At 43.8% G+C, this 16,463-nt stretch overlaps 1 protein-coding gene and 1 long non-coding RNA gene across 2 annotated transcripts in view; one reads left to right on the plus strand and one right to left on the minus strand.

Annotated features, from left to right (window-relative positions):
* Nucleotides 1-16,463, minus strand: part of RETREG1 (reticulophagy regulator 1) — a 125,220-nt gene that overhangs the window by 38,981 nt on the left and 69,776 nt on the right. The gene's annotated exons all lie outside the window — the stretch shown is intronic.
* LOC309623433 overlaps nucleotides 11,618-16,463 on the plus strand; it is a 34,494-nt gene continuing 29,648 nt past the window's right edge. The window contains exon 1 of the long non-coding RNA XR_014241378.1: nucleotides 11,618-16,176. This is a non-coding gene — a long non-coding RNA (uncharacterized lncRNA). The remainder of the gene's footprint in view (nucleotides 16,177-16,463) is intronic.

Here is a 16,463-nt window from a genome sequence, read left to right on the forward strand (position 1 = left end):
ACCTACATGGGAAAAGAATCTAAAAAAGAGTGGATAGATGTATATGTATAACTGATTCACTTTGCTGTACACCTGAAACTAACACAACATTCCAAAACAACTGTACTCCAATAAAAATTAATTAAAAATAAAATAAATAAATAAAAACATTAAAAAAAGAATACACTTTTTTTTTAAACATCTTTATTGGAGCATAATTGTTTTACAATGGTGTGTTAGTTTCTGCATTATAACAAAGTGAATCAGCTATACATATACATATATCCCATCTCTCTTCCCTCTTGCGTCTCCCTCCCTATCCCACCCCTCTAGGTGGTCACAAAGCACCGAGCTGATCTCCCTGTGCTATGCAGCTGCTACCCACTAGCTATCGATCTTACATTTGGTAGTGTATATATGTCCATGCCACTCTCTTACTTTGTCCCAGCTTACCCTCTCACTTTTCTTTTTAAAGTGTGTGTTCCATTGTCACAGGATTAGTAATAGCTAATCCTAGCATTACCTCTATATTCAATGTATACTTTACATTTATATGTGTTAAAGTGATTTCTGGAGCATTAAAAAATTGAAGATTCTAAACAAATATTATCTTTCTCTGAGGCACTGTTAGCTATTTTGTAGCACATGCCTGTCGCAATTCGTGACAATTCTTTAATATTCCACAGAAGAGCTAAAGTTCTAGACTTCAAAGTCTAAGAGTAAGTTGCTGCAGATACTCAAACACGTAACTCAAATACTGTTGACCTTGAAAGAAAACAGTCATAAGCAGAGTTCTGAAGATCAGGGTGTGCCCGAGCCTCTCAGGGTTGGAGCAATGTGCTGTCTTGTTAGAAATTCCAGGCCTAATGAAGTGAAAAGTTGAGACGCTGAAAATATCATCCATGAGAATATTTTACCACCTCTATTTCCCTTGACCAACAACAGTGCTAATTCTATGATCTAATTCTCAGTTCTAACAATCCTATCCCATTAATTTTACCTTTTTTATTCTTTTAAGCTTCTCTTATACTACTTCTTGAATATCTGAGTACTGCTGTTGTTGAACTTAGCTGCTGATGACTACAGACCAGACTACTGTATCCCTGAAACCTGCCTCTCAGTTTTAAAGGACAATTAACTGATCGGTGTGAGAGATGAATTACCCATTACTACCATAAAATGTTTCCTTTAAAAATACTTCCTTTAAGCACGCCTTCATGCATTTTAAAATTACTTGCTCCAACCATAAATTCCCCTTTAGATATGTTTGTGTTAACTTCTGAAATTCCCAAGGACAAGGAGGGAAAACAGGATGGCACAGATAACAAAGGCAGGTGTAGGACACAGTGGGTGGCTTCCTCGCTCCAGTGACACCTTCGGTCCGGCGGGGGGTTTAGGGTGCCAAGGGCTCCCTCATCATCCCTGACCAGAAGCCCACTGGGCATCCCAAATTTAAGGACTCACAGAATACAGCCGTGGGAAAGACCCCGAGGGCCACGAAAGCCATCCAAGATTTTCAGACGCTGAAACGGGGGCCCAGCAAAGTCAGGTGACCTGCTGGGGGCAGCGCCAGGAACAGCCTCCAGCGCAGGAGTGGAGGGCTCTTTTCATCCCTCCAGCCGAACAGCCTGCAGAACCCACTCATTCTGGCAAAAGTGCATACACACGGCCAGACACGTACACGGTTTAAGTTCTCTTATACCCATACTCTTTCAAACTTTGTATGCATTTAATTTTAGTAGTAGACTTTAAGTGAACATTTTTATTCTCTCTTGTGGTTTTAATCGTACAGTATTACGGCCTAAGAAAATAACTGCCATTTCAAAGCTAAATGTCCACTTCCCTTAATGCCCTTTTTTCTCTTCACACAATCATCGGCCTAAGAGTTTTGGTTTTTTCCATCTCTCCTACGGCAGCGTTGACTGAGGCTCTGGAACTTTCAGAGACAAGAGGAGGGACCCTCCCTCTATTGGAGGTTACAGGACAAAATTAGCATGAATGGCTAAGAAATGGGTGGGGTTCGTGAGTGGAGAGAAAATTATTAAGAGGGGTAGGTTAACTCCTTGCTAAACTGACCTAACAGAATTCTTGCTGAAGGCAGGCCACGGTGATCAGCTATTACCTAGGGGATGGTGAGACATGAGGGATTTGGTTAGATATTAAGGGTGACCAAGTATCAAGGGCGTAACACCATATACAAAAATAAACTCAAAATGGATTAAAGACCTAAATGTAAGGCCAGACACTATCAAACTCTTAGAGGAAAACATAGGCAGAACACTCTATGACATAAATCACAGCAAGATCCTTTTTGACCCAGCTCCTAGAGAAATAGAAATAAAAACAAAAATAAACAAATGGGACCTAATGAAACTTAAAAGCTTTTGCACAGCAAAGGAAACCATAAACAAGACCAAAAGACAACCCTCAGAATGGGAGAAAATATTTGCAAATGAAGCAACTGACAAAGGATTAATCTCCAAGATTTACAAGCAGCTCATGCAGCTCAATAACAAAAAAACAAACAACCCAATCCAAAACTGGGCAGAAGACCTAAACAGACATTTCTCCAAAGAAGATATACAGATTGCCAACAAACAGGTGAAAGGATGCTCAACATCACTAATCATTAGAGAAATGCAAATCAAAACTACAATGAGACATCATCTCACACCTGTCAGAATGGCCATCATCAAAAAAGCTAGAAACAATAAATGCTGGAGAGGGTGTGGAGAAAAGGGAACCCTCTTGCACTGTTGGTGGGAATGTAAATTGATACAGCCACTATGGAGAACAGTATGGAGGTTCCTTAAAAAACTAAAAATAGAACTACCATACGACCCAGAAATCCCACTACTGGGCATATACCCTGAGAAAACCATAATTCAAAAAGAGTCATGTACCAAAATGTTCATTGCAGCTCTATTTACAATAGCCAGGACATGGAAGCAACCTAAGGGTCCATCATTGGATGAATGGATAGAGGATATGGCACATATATACAATGGAATATTACTCAGCCATAAAAAGAAACGAAATGGAGTTATTTGTAGTGAGGTGGATGGAGTTAGAGTCTGTCATACACAGTGAAGTAAGTCAGAAAGAGAAAAACAAATACAGTATGCTAACACATATATATGGAATCTACGGAAAAAAAAAAAAGGTCATGAAGAACCTAGTGGCAAGATGGGAATAAAGACACAGACCTACTAGAGAATGGACTTGAGGATATGGGGAGGGGAAAGGGTAAACTGTGACAAAGTGAGAGAGTGGCATGGACATATATACACTACCAAACGTAAAATAGATAGCTAGTGGGAAGCAACCACATAGCACATGGAGATCAGCTCGGTGCTTTGTGACCACCTAGAGGGGTGGGATAGGGAGGGTGGGAGGGAGGGAGATGCAAGAGGGAAGAGATATGGGAACATATGTATATGTATAGCTGATTTACTTTGTTATAAAGCAGAAACTAACACACCATTGTAAAGCAATTATACTCCAATAAAGATGTTAAAAAATATATATATATCAAGGGCAGAGGATTCTCGATAAACTGACTTGACAAATTTCTTGCTAAAACTGGGTTCCTGAGGACATACCCAAGGACGGGGCCTAGCTGGAAATGAGCTCAGAGGAGCCTGACTAGTTTGGTCAAAGAGAGAGTCTCTGTCACCTCCTAAGAACAAGGCACATTTTAATTTTTTTTTAATTAGCACTCAGTGTTACAAACTGTATGGCCCCTCCAGAGGGGCACTGTCCAGTATGGTAGCCCCTAGCAGCGCCTGGCTATTGAGCACTTAAAATGTGGCTAGTTTGGAATTTTAGGATGGAATAGGAAAAAAGAATGTAAAATATCTCATTACCAATTTTTATATTGATAACATGCTGAAATAATAATATTTGGGATATACTGTTTAAATAAAATGTATTATTAAAATTAATTTCACTTCTTTCTGTTTACTTTCTCTAAACGTGGCTGCTAGAAATATACAATTATATATGTAGCCTGCATTCTGTTTCCACTGACCTGTATAGCTCTAGAGCTTCAATTTTCTACTTTTCTGCCAAAACTGGCCTAAATTTGATATAAAACAGAAGTTCCTTTGAGAGCTCACTGGCTAACACAATCTTACCAATTGTTTCAAAAACATTTCCAGAATCACTTTTAGTCAGAAGGGAAAGGGGTACAAATTACAGAAGGCAATTAACAGGACAGTTAATGGATACTGAGAAGAGTCCATTGAGTATCTTCTCCCTCCATATCTTGGCCTCTGCTGTTCTCCACCCAAAACCCTCTCCCGCCCTTGCTTCCCTTTGGCCTCCGAAGACAAGAGCCCATAAGTAATTTCTTCAAGGCCAGGCTGAATCCCAAGTTCTTGATTCCCTTCCCTCCTCTCACCTCTGGTTTATACCACCAGGTATCCCAGCCTCTTCTTGCCAGTTCCTGACCCTCCCAAATTCTACCTTTCCCTCAGCCCACAAACATACGCAGGCCTTTTCCAGAAACCCCACCACCACTGACCATACATCTCCTTCTAGCCCCAAACCTCTGTCTGCCCTTCACAGCCCAAGGTCCTAACCAGGGGTCTATGTTCAACTCACTCCTCACCAATTACAGCCTACCTTCTGCCCCTACCATGGCCCTGACAATGCTCTTCACATGCAGCTGATGCTTACTTTCCCTCTAATCTGCCCTGACCTCATGGGGCCCTACGTGGCTGCCCACTTCCCTTTATCTTGACGCTCTCTCCACCCTGGGCTCCAAGACGCCACTGTCTGTGCCCAGCCCCACTCCTCTCAACAGTCCTTCTTGGTCTATCTAAGTGTCTCTCTTCTAACTGACTCTTCAGTCTTAAGCGCTGGTGATCTCTAGGGCTGGCCTTCCCAAACCTGAAACAATACAGAGTAGTGGGTCCCAACCTCAGCCACTCTCTACTTCCACTGGTCTGGGATGGGTCATGAACTTGCTTCCAAGATGCTGCTCATGGGGGGGGGGACCACTCTTGGAGAGCACAGTCCTGGCGTTCCAACATTGGCCACCTTCCTTTTCATGCTATACAATCTCTCTAGGAAATCTCTCTATTCCCAGAATTTTAACTCTGACCTCCACGCCCAAATCTATACTGCTAGTCACACACTCTCCAGAATTCCAAACCTATACAGACAGTGCCCGACTTACAATTTTTCCACATTATGATGGTGTGAAAGTGATAATACACATTCAGTAGAAACCGCCCTTGGAATTTTGAATTTTGATCTTTTCCTGGGCAAGATGCGGTGCGACGCTCTCTCGTGATGCTGGGCAGTGGCAGCGAGCCTCAGCTCCTGGTCAGCCCTGTGATGACGAGGACCAATAATCCATACACTTACGACCACTCTGTACCCAGGCAGCCATTCTGTTTTTCACTTTCGGTACGGTGTTCAATACATTACATGAGATAGTCAACACTTTATTGTAAAATAGGCTTCGTGTTAGATGACGTTGCCCACCTGTAGGCTCACAGAAGTGTTCTGAGCATGTTTAAGGTAGGCTTGGCTAACCTGTGATGTTCAGTAGGGTAGGTGTATTAAATGCATTTTTGACTTACAACATTTTCAACTTATAGTGGGTTTATCGGGATGTAACCCCATTGTAAGTCGAGGCGGCTCTGTATTTCTGTCACCCACTAGCTGTGGTGCACCAGAGCTGCCTCTGACTCGCTCATGGAAACTCTTACCATCTCTTTCCACTCCACGTTCAGTGCTGTGAAGGAGCTAGTCTGCAACCAGCCACAGCATGAAAATTGGCAAATGCTACAAACCAGCTGCTATCCCGTACTCACCCCGAGCCAGTTGTTAAAAATGTACCCATACAACACTGAATACTAGACATCTTAACCTGTGTTAAATTAATTAAATAGGGAGAGCATTAGATGGAGGTGGTTCTAATTCCTTAGAAGCCAACATAAGCAAACCAAAATCTGAGCCTACAAATGCCTCAAGGTTCAGAAACCGAAACATAAGGACAACCAACCACAAGCATCCAACCAGGGTTTCCCAAATAAGGGCAACCGCTTGGGCTACAGCCAATCAGATGAGTTCCTTGCTTTGCTTCCGCATCTTCTCTATAAAAGTCTCATCCCAGACATCCCTTGTGGCGCAGTGGTTAAGAATCTACCTGCCAATGCAGGGGACACGGGTTTGAGCCCCAGTCGGGGAAGACCCCACATGCCGTGGAGCAACTAAGCCCGTGCACCACAACTACTGAGCCTGCGCTCTAGAGCCCGCGAGCCACAACTACTGAGCCTACGCTCTAGAGCCCGCGAGCCACAACTACTGAAGCCCATGCACCTAGAGCCCGTGCTCCGCAACAAGAGAAGCCACCGCAATGAGAAGCCCACACACTGCAATGAAGAGTAGCCCCCGCTCGCCACAACTAGAGAAAGCCCGCACGCAGCAACGAAGACCCAATGCAGCCAAAAATAAATAAATTAATTTAAAAAAAAAAAAAGTCTCGTCCCCAGCTCCTGTCAAAGGAGCATCCTGACCACTTCTGGTTGGTGCCACCAGATTCAAACTGATTTTTGCTCAAATAAACTCTTAAAATTTTTAATATGCCTCAGCTTCTCTTTTAATACCTGGGAGTCCCACAAACATCTCCAAAAATGAGCCCAAAGAGGATCCACCAACTCTCAGTAACCTGCTCTCCCTTATCCTTTCCTATTTCTTCTCTTCATTTTCTTTCTTTGGAAAAATAATTCTCCATATCATTCTCAATCCCATTTTTCTGAAGCATTGTCTTCAATGAATTTAGCAACATCTCAATGTATCTTCACTACTTGCTGACATGTCAGCTATCGGAATCCCTCCCTCCTTCCCACTAGGAGATACGCAGGGACCTTATCTTCTTGTTCATTATTGTTTCCCAACAATACTACAAAGCATGGTAGAGCCAGCTCCTGGAACAGCACACACCATATTATTTTAGGGTGATACTATTAGTCAATATTAGTTACATCAGTAAAGTGAAAAAAGGTTCCAAATGGCCAACTGAGGCAAAAACATGGGAATTATATTCATTCTTCCCTCTCGCTCACCAGCCAGAGAAGATTCTCACCAAGTGCCATCAACCCTAACACACTGAGCTGTACTTGTAACCACCCTTGAGACTGTGCCTTCTGTGGTTATTGCCTTCAATCAGTCCAGCATCACCTGTGGCCTAGGCTAGGGGCCACCAAATACTTGTGATAAAGCACCCCTAGCAGGACACACTGTCCAAATACATTGTGCGTTTATACATTATATGCATATATATTTTCAATGTACAAATATGACCTGTAAATACTGTATGTGCTTCATAAATCATATGCAAAATAAAAACATGTAGAGATAAAATAAATATAAGCATTCTTTGTAATTGCAAAAAAACCAAAACAATCCCTATCAACAAGGGATTAATTAAATTATGGTGCCATGAAATCCTATGCTAAAAAGGATGAGATTATTATGAAAATCTTTCCATAATATGGTCAACTTTAAAGAGAGACTAGAAAACAAAATGTATAATATCCCATTATGTAAAAGTATACATTTACATATTGATGAAAATACCTCAACAAAGATATGGATGAAGAAAGGGAAACCAGGAGGACAAGGGGAAGGGGGGAGGGGAGGGAGAGGAGAGACAGGAAAAGTGTTTCAAAGGACCTACGCTGAGGTATTGATTGTGGTTTTCTTTTCTGGCTTAAGAAAACAATGAATATTTTCTATTTTATTCTTTTTGCCTGTCTGTATTTTCAATTTTCCAGCAACAAATACAAATTGTTCTTTTGGTAAGCAAAGAAAATGTTCTTAAAATATGAAAAAGAAAAAAGGTTACTTTTAAATGGAAGGGGAAAAATTTTTCTGTGGTTTCCTGTCACTAAAGGAAAAAAAAAAATTCCTATTCTTTCATTTGGGTCTTCAGGATTTTTCCCTCAAACCAGACCAGGAAGAGTTCCTACCTTCAAGGATTTGACCACTCAGAAAAAAACACATGTTGGTTGAAAGAATGAGAGAAAGAAAACAGAAGCAAGCCCTCCCTCCACCCACTGACTTGAGAGGATAAGAATTCCCCTTCTCGGGGGCTTCTCTGGTGGCGCAGTGGTTGAGAATCTGCCTGCCAATGCAGGGGACACGGGTTCGAGCCCTGGTCTGGGAAGATCCCACATGACGCGGAGCAACTAGGCCCGTGAGCCACAACTACTGAGCCTGCGCGACTGGAGCCTGTGCTCTGCAACCAGAGGCCGCGATAGTGAGAGGCCCGCGCATCACGATGAAGAGTGGCCCCCGCTTGCCGCAACTAGAGAAAGCCCTCGCACAGAAACGAAGACCCAACACAGCCATAAATAAAATAAATAAATAAAAAAGAATTTCCCTTCTCCACTTTTTTCGTATCCCACCGAAGACTTCCGGTGTTGCCAATACAGAATTTGTTTCCCATGAAAATTCAGAGTATATACTATGCACTTTGCAAAAGTAGAATAAGGGTATAAATTAGTATCAAAGCCAGTGTATTTCTGCAGCAAAGTGGAAAAGGACATCTTTTTTTCCTTAGATTAAAAAGAAATAAAAGGTTCAAATGATTATACATGTAAATGATGTGAATGATGCCACTCAGTAGTGACGATGTAATGAGTAATCATGATGCGCTACACTGAGACAGATGGTCCCTCTCTCTCGCTTTCTGGTTGGTGGAATCATATTGAGACTTGTCCTAGATCGGTGGCTTTCCAAGCAATAAAAACTTATCTTTCCTAAATACTATGCTATGACAAACCTCAGTATATAAAAGACACAACAACCCAAAAGACTTATTCAGGTTTAAATGGGAGCAGGGCACTGAGAGGTGGCCTCAGTCCTGCACAAAGGCAGCCCTTGAATCGGATCCTTGGAAACCCAGAGTTGCACAAGTTACAGTTGGACAACTGTGACCGGGACCATCTGGACGGCTAGGAAGAGAAAGTGGGAATGTTTCTTCTCAGTCTCTTCTCATAATAATTAGAACAGAAGAAACCCAGTTACTCTCTTTATCCTTTTATCTTTTTTAAGCTTAGAGTTATGAAGTGTTTTCCTCAAATTTCTTTTCATCCGAACATAGCTGGCACTCTACAACCAACGCACAGAGCTTCTGAAGTCCCGCCCTCCAGCTTTCTGGTCAACCTTCTTCTTCCTTTTGCTGGAGGTACCACTGTAGTCACCCTACTTCCCAGCCTGGGACAGTCCCCAGTTTCACCTCTTGTCCTGGTATAATTAATAACAGACCCCTTTCACTCTCATCAGTATACCTGTTTAGGTCATCAATTGTAAGATAACCCAATATATTACCATGTTCTTCCCCCTATTTGTCAGAACTTCCATTTTGCTAATGTGTGCTAGATTGTTGCTTTGATTATCACATAATTTGTTATGGTCTCAGCAGGGATCCCCAACTGGAGCCAGATCTGTGCCATAGACCATTCAGTGTAGCCAGGGAGTGCCTCTCACACCCTTCCAGTCCGGTCCATGCTATACCCATTGTCTGACCTGTCGTCTTGGGTCGAACTGTGTCCCTTCCTAAAGTAGATATTGTTGGAGCGAAGCTGTCTGGAAAGCGTGGTTTGGACACTTGTGGGTGCAGCTGCCCCAGGGATGCTGAAGAAGCCAGCATCCAGGAGTGGAAAGATCAAAATATGGGAGAAGAGTCAGCAAACGTCCAAAGGGGAAGAGGGGGGAGAGGAGTGGAGAGAAACTGGGGGGCAGGGAGGCCGGCAGGGAGCACCGTGAAAGACTCAACAGCCTCCAAGAGGTGGACCCTGTACCAGCTGCGTCTTTGTCACGCTCGTCTCTGTGGGGTATATTTGATGTCCTAACATTTAAATAAAATATTTTTCTTTATTAAAGTAGAGCTGATTCAAAATGTTGTGTTAGTTTCAGGTGTACGGCAAAGTGATTCAGTTATACATATACATGACAAGAAGACTGAATACAGTTCCCTGTGCTATACAGTAGGTCCTTGTTTCTTACGTATTTCTCTTTTTTTTTCATTTTATTTATTTATTTACTTACTTACTTATTTATTTATTGGCTGCGCCGGGTCTTAGTTGCAGCACACGGGATCTTCGTTGCAGCACGCGGACTCTTAGTTGCAGTATGCATGCAGGATCTAGTTCCCCAACCAGGGATCGAATCCGGGCCCCTGCACTGGGAGCTCGGAGTCTCACCCACTGGCCCACCAGGGAAGTCTCTCTTACGAGTTTCTTAATAAAAGTTCATTATATGTTGTTAAATTTTAAATTGTGATATTTAGGAGTTAATGACCATTTGAATCCATGCAGAAAAGTGTAAACACCGCAAATAACCCATTTGCTGACTCATTCAGTGGGTTCACGGTGGGGTACGGCAGATGGAGAGGAGCAGGAAGGGACATGACTTCGGGGCACAGGAGTAGCCTCGGGAAACGAGGAGAGGAAGAAGAGGCTGTTTGGCAACCGCTTAAGGAAGCAAGGAGAAAAGGACTCCAGGAAACCAGCAGGTGCTGGGACCTCCAGAGTCACACCAGCTGGCATCACTGGCCTGGTTTGCGTGTGTGTGTCCTGTGTTTACCAAGACCCATTTCACTGCGCTAAACAGGGTCTCTACAAACTCTTGTCTGTGACCCCCTCTCTGAGGACCTGTTGGTCACCAGTGACTAGTTTCATTCCCACTTACTGCCTCATGCCTTCTCTCCTTAGAAAACTGTTGATGTGCTTCTGTATCAAGAGGGGTTCTTTCTCTCTTTATCTCTTCTCCCTCCCATCCTTCCCAAACCCCTCCCCCCCAAAAAAACATCTACAAAACTGCAGGAGTAGAGAGACTGATAGAAATCAAATTCCCAACGGTGCCAAATGTCACTATTGGTTCAAGCTTCCCTCCACAGAATAATCCTGAAGAATAATAATCTTGTTTCTGAATAATCTTGCTTGCTTGGTTATTGAAAGCTCTCTTTTAAGGTTCTATGTGTATTTCAGGGGTGAAGGTCCTTGACAGAGAATCTCTGGTTCCAAGAAAGTTAGAACAAATAGCCACAGGAGAGAAAGAACTCTGGCAGATCCCATTGCTCTTAGTAAACATAAAGAAATGGAAAATTTCTAAGGCCACAAATCATAGAGACAGAGGTCTTTGCGGCCGGTAAAGACGGGAGTGGCTCCAACAAGAGTGGCACACAGCTCAAACCAAATCTTATCTCTGGCACTTAAAACTACAATGCAAAACAGAGGGCAATTGCAACTTATGTTTAACTAAGGATTACATAATACTTTTGTTATCTGTTAATCTCCCTTATCAGGTGTTGCTTATGTCAGTATTAAAAAGTATTTTTCATTCGTTAAATAGCACCTGATAAAATGCTTCTTGGCTATACATTCACCCAGGATTTTGTGGAGAAGCCAAACTGAAATGGAGACTTTCCAGCTCCACAGCCTTGTAATAGTTAATCGTGATTAGTTTTGAGGGTACCAGAAAGCCTCTTTCTAGTCCCATTTGGCCACGCATCATCTGACACTGGCTGGATGGGTTCCACCTGCTGACCCGGCCTTGGGTAGGGGTGAGAGATCTCAGACACTGAAAGGGCCGCCCCTCCCTGGCAAAGGTGTTTTCAGAACGTGCTCCAGGGCTTGCTAATATCCGACAGCCTCCAGGCATTTCTGAAAAGGAACCAGCCCTTTCAGAAGCATTTGCTACGGGAAAAGCTGGGTATCTGCTGGCCTGGATCAGTGGGAAAGAAGAAAGCCTTCACTTCAGAGACCTGTAACTGCTTCCTGCAGCAGGGCAGCTGCCTCCAGTGACGTGGTGGGCCAGCACCTCCATACCGCCTCGACCACTGTCTGACTGTCTGATAATAAGCCCAGCCTCTCAGAAACGTGGTGTGTCTCCTGCAGGCCACCTCAAGGTTCCAAATAAGGCACGGGTAGCAATCTGAAGGTGACCATGAGTGAGTTCATTTCTAGCAGGCATGAGTAAAACCCTTTCCAATGACTAGCAAAAAGCAATGAGCTTTAAAAACAGAGTGAAACAAATCTAAAATGTGACCCTTGAAGAGCCTTAGCCGAGAAACCGGGCATTGAGACAGGGTCAACCTGTGATCTCCTGCCTCCACAATAACCCCTCAGGACGGGCTTCCTCGGGCACCCAGCACCTCTCTCCTATAAGCTTAACAATCTTGTCTTCTTGTAATAACCTTTTTATTTGGCAATGATTCGAGATTTACAGAAGAGATGCAAAGATAGTACACAGAGCTCCCGTATACCCCTCACTTAGTTTCACCCCGGGGTTAACATCTTACGTTACCACGGCACGTCTGTCAAAACTAAAAGCCAACATTGGTAGATTACTATGAGCTAAACTCCAGACTTTATTTGTAGTTACTTTCACTAATGTCCTTTTTCTCCTCCAGGATCCCATCCGGGGCATCATGGTGCTTTCAGTCGTGACACCTCCTGAGTCTCCGTGGTCTGTGAGAGTTGCTCCGTCTTCCCTTGGTTTCCTACCTTGACAGTTTTGAGGAGTATTTTGTAGATATCAGGTATTTTATAGAATGCCTTCAGTTTGGATTTGTCTGATGTTTTTCTCATGATTAGACTGAGGTTACAGGTTTGGGGGAAGACAACCATGGAGGAGAACGGCCCTTCTCACCACACCGGGGGTTCCCTGAGATCCACATGACTTCTCCCTGGTGATGGTCACTTGATGACTTGGATTCCTAGTGTTTGCCAGGTTTCTCCACTGCAAAGTTATTACTTTTCCCTTTCCATACTCTAGTCTTTGAAAGCAAATCTAAGTCCAGCCCTCATTCTGGGCAGGGCGAGGGGGGGATGGTGGTGCCCAGGGACACAGCTCCACCTCCTGAAGGCAGGGGTTGCAACTTATATTACTCAGAATTCTCCTGTAAGGAAGACTTGTCTCTCCTCCTTCCATCAGTGACTTATCTCTTCAATCATTTACATCAATAGGGACTTCCGTGGACTCGTAAGGACTTGGGGTTTGGGTTATAATCCACTGCTGTATGATTGACTTTGTTGCACAGACCGTTCCAGCCACTAACTCTGCCCACCCTGCCCTCTTCCACGACTCCTCCTCCAGCCCCTCAAGACACCTGGAGAGGCCACCTCTCTGCTGCACTTGGCTGGCTCCACTCTCCAGCCGACCTCAGGGTTAACCACGGTGTGCCCAGTTCCCCCCAAGATTACCTCGCTTCCCTCCCACCTGGTGTCAGCACCTGCCACGGGGCGACACCAGGGCTAACCTGGAAGTCAGAGGCGGGCTGACGTGGGAGCAAAGGCCTGCGCTCCACCCGCACGCGTCCAGTTCCAGGGACACGGGAGAGACGGGGCGCTGCGTGTGCCCCGCCCCTTGGGGTGCCACAGGCCGCGAGCAGGTGTCCAAGGAGGTGAGCCGTCTGCACGCCAGTGTGTTCTTATGAAAGCATGACCACCTGCCATCTTTTTCCTTACTCTGATAAAATTTCCAGGTTTGAAACCAAGTTCCAATTTCCTTTCCATGTGTGCCATGTGTCCTGACGTTTCATGTTTCCTTCCTGTTCTGAGCACAGAGGAAGTGCACAGTTTAAAAATGGAAACGAGACTTGGCTACTTCACCTGCACTTACTTTTAGCATCAAACCATGGCAATGTCATACACACAGTTCATCATACGTTTTCACGGTGGATTCACGCCGCCAGACGCCGCTTCCAACCTGCTTATTTATAACCAATGGGAATTTTTATATCAAACTTGACTTTACATTTTTTAATTGAAATCATAAGCTGTACTGAAAACTGGAGAGGGCCATGACCATTGAAGACCCCTCCTGATCTAGCTTCTGTGTTCATCATGAGCAGTAAAAATTTAAACACTGCCTCACTGCCAAGTCAGTGAAAAGCAAGGGATGGGCTGTGTCAGGAGCTGCAACAGAGGCCAGGAAACAACATGTGTTTCCACACCAGCTGCAGACAGGTGTGCGGGAGGGGACACCACGCTTACACGTGTCTCCCAGAGTGAGCGGGTCCCCTTCTCTTCCCATCACAGTGCCACTGCTTTCAAGGAAGGGGATCACAGTGAGCCCCCCAACAACGAGAAACAGCTGTTCCCAGGGTCTTTCCAATGACATGGAATTACAAACTCTAAAGGCAAAACCGAGGCGCCTCTTGGGGGTGTCGCCCTGAGAAGCAGGTTTCATTGGATGCGTGTCCACAGGCCCCCGAACGGGCAGTTTCCTTTAAAACATAACTTTGCTTCGTTTTGCTTGAAATTATCCCTCCGAAAGAGGATGTGTTCACATGTTTGTGATCTTAACAAATCTATCGCAGACCAGGACTGTGCATTCAATTTTAAAATTTTGAATAGCGAAGTACTAGGAGAGGAAGAATGGCTGAAGTGACATCACTCAATGCTGGTTTGGGAAGCTTTTAGATGACATAGAGTTTACCTGATAGGATGGGTAAAAAATAATAACAATACTAATTAAAGAGAAAGACATATATCACAGATTCCTTAATTATTTGTGGGTGTGGGCTAGGCTATTATAAAATAAGCTTTGCCCAAATTTCTTCCAGAAGTACTATACTCAGTGGTCGTGTGATAAAGACGGAGCCACGTGGTTTTCCAGAGGTGGAGGTGTGGATGGGGAATTGGGCAAAGGTGGTCAAAAGGTACAAACTCCTTTAGTTATAAAGATAAGTAAGTCCTGGAGATGTAACGTACAGCTTGGTGACTACAGGTAATTATACTGTGTTGTAATATTTGAAAGTTGCTAAGAAAGTAAATCTTCAAAATTCTCATCACATGAAAACAAAACTGTAGCTGTACGGTAGCGGATGTTAAGTATTATGGTGATCATTTTGCAATATGTACATGTATTGAATCGTTACCTTATGCACCTGAAACTTATACAAAGTTATATGCCAGTTATGTCTCAATAAAACTGGGGGGAGGGGATAAAAATTGAGGGGAAAAAAAGATTGACTGAAATAGCTGTTTACAGCTTGGATCAATTTCCAGTGACTTTACTATCTAAAGTCCTCTATCCCCACTTAGGAATGAAAATAACTTGTTCTGGAAAATGTGTTAGGGTCAAAAAGTGGCCCTAACTTTAATAAAACTGACATGAAGGGAGAACAGGAAAAGCAGCATTTTAAAACTAATATGTTACGCAAATAAGTTGTGATTTTATATCTATCAACAGTGATTTTACAGTGGTTACAATTAGTACGAGTAGAAAATTGGACCCTCTATATTTACATTCCCCGCAGCCAATAAATTCAAGGTGGGCAAAAGCTTTTCCTGGATCTTGGCGATGGGAAGGAGGGTCCTCACCACATATTCAAGGTTCCCTTACATCGGGTATGAATTGTATTCCGAGTGGAAGGAGAAATCATCAAAATAGTTAGTCCTGGCTGCTCTGTAGAGACCAGCTCTTCGGGGCCAAGAGGAAGCATGGGGGTCAGTTAGGGGTTGAGATCTGGCCCAGGTCCAAGGGGATGATGACAGAGTCAGGGCTTGAGGGTCTAGACCACAATCTGCAAATGGAGCCGAGCAGGTTGACTGATGGACTAAACGTGTAGAATAGGGGCAAGGTGAAATCACATACGGCTTCGATCTACTCACCTGAACACCACAGTCCTTAAAGGCACATTTTTGAAGAACAGCTAACGGCCTGGGATACCTGACATATTAAAACACGTTGGAGAACTTTTCTGCAAATGGACCCCCACTAAATATTTTCAAATTCGTGGGCCATATGGTCTCCATTACAGCTAATCAACTCCACTGCTGTAGCTCAGACAATACGTAAAGGAATGAACGTGGGCCATGGGTGGCCACCCTCTGTATTTTATACACACACACGCTCCACCAATTATAAAAGAACATGTGCTATTTGTAATTGATTAAAGAAAACCACTGGGAAGGAATTATGTACCCCAATATTTATAGCGATTATCTCTATGGTTTTTATTTTCTTTTGTGTGTTTTAAGTATTTTCAAAAATTCCCCCACATATGTATTCCTGTTGTAATCAGATAAAATCTACCCCCCAAAAGCGTGAAATTCTATCTTTAAAAATCTACAAAGAAAAACAAAGCCAGGTGTTTTCGTGTCCTGTCATTGATCATACTTTCAAATGGAGATTTTTTTTTTTTTATATAAAAAGACTCTGAAAAAGGTCATCAGGGGACTTCCCTGGTGGCACAGTGGTTAAGAATCCACCTGCCAATGCAGGGGACATGGGTTCGAGCCCTGGCCCGGGAAGATCCCACATGCCGCGGAGCAGCTAAGCCCATGCACCACAACTACTGAGCCTGCGCTCTAGAGCCCATGAGCCACAACTACTGAAGCCCGCGTGTCACAACTACTGAAGCCCGGGCGCCTAGAGCCCATGCTCCACAACAAGAGAAGCCACCGCAATGAGAAGCCCGTGCGCGGCAACAAAGAGTAGCCACCGCTCGCCGC

The sequence above is a fragment of the Balaenoptera borealis genome (genome assembly GCF_965194805.1).
Source record: "Balaenoptera borealis genome assembly, chromosome: 2".
Taxonomy (NCBI): Eukaryota; Metazoa; Chordata; class Mammalia; order Artiodactyla; family Balaenopteridae; genus Balaenoptera; species Balaenoptera borealis.